This window comes from Perognathus longimembris, chromosome 16, assembly GCF_023159225.1.
Source record: "Perognathus longimembris pacificus isolate PPM17 chromosome 16, ASM2315922v1, whole genome shotgun sequence".
Taxonomy (NCBI): domain Eukaryota; kingdom Metazoa; phylum Chordata; class Mammalia; order Rodentia; family Heteromyidae; genus Perognathus; species Perognathus longimembris.
The window spans coordinates 18,654,712-18,658,357 of record NC_063176.1 but is presented as its reverse complement, the minus strand read 5'-3'; positions in this window follow the sequence as shown (position 1 = coordinate 18,658,357).

Genomic DNA, 3,646 nt, shown 5'->3' with positions numbered 1-3,646 from the left:
CAGGGACTCATCATGGAAAGAAGACTATAGACCGATTTCCCTGATGAACATAGACGCAAAAATTCTCAATAAAATTCTGGCCAATCGACTTCAACAGGTCATCAAAAAAATCATACACCATGATCAAACTGGATTCATCCCAGGGATGCAAAGTTGGTTTAATATACGCAAGCCAATTAATGTAATCCACCATATCAACCAGAGCAAGGTAAAGAACCACATGGTTTTATCTCTGGATGTGGAAAAAGCATTCAATAAAATCCAGCACCCACTTATGCTAAAAGCCCTGGAAAAACTGGGATTCCAGGGAACATTCCTGAATATAATCAGGGCAGTTTATGACAAACCAACAGCAAGCATAACTCTAAATGGTGAAAAACTAAAGCCATTCCCTTTAAAATCAGGAACAAGGCAGGGATGCCCACTCTCTCCCCTGCTCTTCAACATAGTACTAGAATTCCTAGCCAGAGCCATCAGGCAAGAAGAAAATATAAAGGGGATCCAAATAGGAAAAGATGAAGTTAAACTTTCTTTCTTTGCAGATGACATGATCCTATACGTAAAGAATCCCATAGACTCTACCCCCAAGCTACTAGAGCTGATCCAAAACTTTGGCAAAGTTGAAGGATATAAAATAAACCCTCAAAAATCAACAGCCTCGGGGCCGGGAATATGGCCTAGTGGCAAGAGTGCTTGCCTCCTACACATGAAGTTCTCGGTTCCATTCCCCAACACCATGTATATGGAAAACGGCCAGACGGGGTGCTGTGGCTCAGGTGGCAGAGTGCTTGCCTTGAGCAAAAAGAAGCCAGGGACAGTGCTCAGGCCCTGAGTCCAAGGCCCAGGACTGGCCAAAAAAAACAAAAAAATCAACGGCCTTTCTCTATGCTAACAACCCAAAGACCAAGGCTGAAATCAGGAAAGCAACTCCTTTTGCAATAGCCCCAAAAAACATAAAATACCTAGGAATAACCTTAACCAAAGAAGTGAAAGACCTCTTTGATGAGAACTTTAAAAGCTTGAAAAACGAAATTAAGTCAGAACTAAGGAAATGGAAAAACCTCCCATGCTCCTGGATTGGGAGGATTAATATAATCAAAATGGCAATATTGCCAAAGGCTATCTACAAATTCAATGCAATACCCATTAATATCCCAACACCATTTTTTAATGAAATAGAGGAAGCAATCCAGAAATTCATATGGAACAATAAAAGACCTAGAATAGCAAAAACAATCCTAAGCAGAAAGAACAGTGCTGGAGGAATTACAATACCCAACTTCAAGCTGTATTATAAAGCTACAGTAATAAAAACAGCTTGGTATTGGCACCAGAACAGGCCTGAAGACCAATGGAACAGTACTGAAGACCCAGAAATGAACCCACAGAACTACGCCTACTTAATCTTTGATAAAGGAGCTAAAACAATAGTTTGGAAGAAAGATAGCCTCTTTAACAAATGGTGCTGGCAAAACTGGTTCAACACATGCAACAAACTAAAAACTAGATCCTTATATATCACCCTGCACCAAAATCAATTCCAAATGGATTAAAGACCTTGAAATCAAAACAGACACCCTGAAAACACTAAAGGAATTAGTAGGAGAAATACTTGGGCTCCTTGGCGCAGGACGGAACTTCCTTAACAAAGACCTAGAAAGGCTACAAATCAAAGAAAAGTTGGACAAATGGGACTGCATCAAACTGCAGAACTTCTGCATGGCAAAGGACATAGCTCACAAGATAAACAGAAAGCCCACAGACTGGGAGAAGATCTTTACTAGCCATTCAACGGACAAAGGCCTCATAGCTAAAATATATGCAGAACTAAAAAAATTACCTTCCTCCCAAACAAAACCACAAAGAACCAATAGCCCCCTCATCAAGTGGGCTAAAGACTTAAAAAGAGACTTCTCTGATGAGGAAAGGAGAATGGCCAAGAGACATATGAAAAAGTGCTCTACATCACTGGCCATAAAAGAAATGCAAATCAAAACAACATTGATATTCCATCTCACCCCAGTAAGAATGTCATATATCAAGAAAACTAACCATAACCATTGTTGGAGGGGATGTGGCCAAAAGGGAACCCTACTTCATTGTTGGTGGGAATGTAAACTGGTTCAGCCACTCTGGCAAGCAGTATGGAGATTCCTCAGAAGGCTAAATATAGAACGCCCCTATGACCCAGCAACTCCACTTTTGGGTATCTATCCAAAAAACCACAAACAAAATCACAGTAAAGCCACCAGCACAACAATGTTCATTGCAGCACAATTTGTCATAGCGAGAATCTGGAACCAACCCAGATGCCCCTCAGTAGACGAATGGATCAGGAAAATGTGATACATATACACAATGGAATTTTATGCCTCTATCAAAAAGAATGACATAGCCCCATTCATAAGGAAATGGAAGGACTTGAAAAAAATTATACTAAGTGAAGTGAGCCAGACCCAAAGAAACATGGACTCTATGGTCTCCCTTATTGGGAATAATTAGCACAGGTTTAGGCAATCACAGCAGAACCCAATAGCTATACCCTTATGATCACATAGGATGATGCTAAGTGAAATGAACTCCATGTTATAGAAACGATTGTTATATCACAGTTGTAACTACTTTCAACATCCCATGTGTATCTGTAGCTTCTACTATTGATGATATTCTTGTATCACCTTCCTGTGGTTGTATCTACACTATCTCTGTAATCTTATCTGTGTATATTGGAAACCGTCTATACTGGTATTAGAATTAGGAAATTGAAAGGGAATACCAAAATCGAGAGACACAGGGTAAAAAAAGACAAACAACTACAAAAGCAATACTTGCAAAACTGTTTGGTGTAAGTGAACTGAACACCTCATGGGGGGAAAGGGAAAGGGGAAGGAGGGAGGGGGGAATGAAGGACGAGGTAACAAACAGTACAAGAAATGTATTCAATGCCTAACGTATGAAACTGTAACCTCTCTGTACATCAGTTTGATAATAAAAATTTGAAAAAAATTAAAAATAAAAAAAATCAATAAAAATTTTTAAAGAAAATAAAAGAAATAAAAAATGAACATGATGGATGATAGATTTAATTTCCCTCCCCTCTACCTATCACCACTAAAACCTCTACTTATTCAGTGATCACAGATGCAGATAAGTAGGCAGACAGGCATATAAATAGGCACACAGACAAATTAAAGACAGATAGGTGATAGATTTTACATATATAAAAACCATAGTACACACACACACATGCATATTACACACAAACTGTAAACATCTTGTAATGTAACAATATCAAGCTTAAGTGTGATGAAGAAATGAAGGTGATGGTGGCAATGATTATGACAGTGGACAAAAGAGAAGGAGATGAGCAAAAATGGGAGTTATAGCAGTAAAGCTGATTGACAGAAGCAACATTATCCCAATGGATTGGAATAGCATAGAAAATTCAAAATTTGAGTAAAAAGCAGCTAAGTCTATAACCAGCAAAATAAAGTATTTTCTCTTAAAGACAGAAATGAGAATGGCCAATAGTCATATGAAAAAATGCTCTACATCACTGGCCATAAAGGAAATGCAAATCAAAACAACATTGAGATTCCATCTCACCCCAGCAAGAATGTCATATATCAAGAAAACTAATAATAAC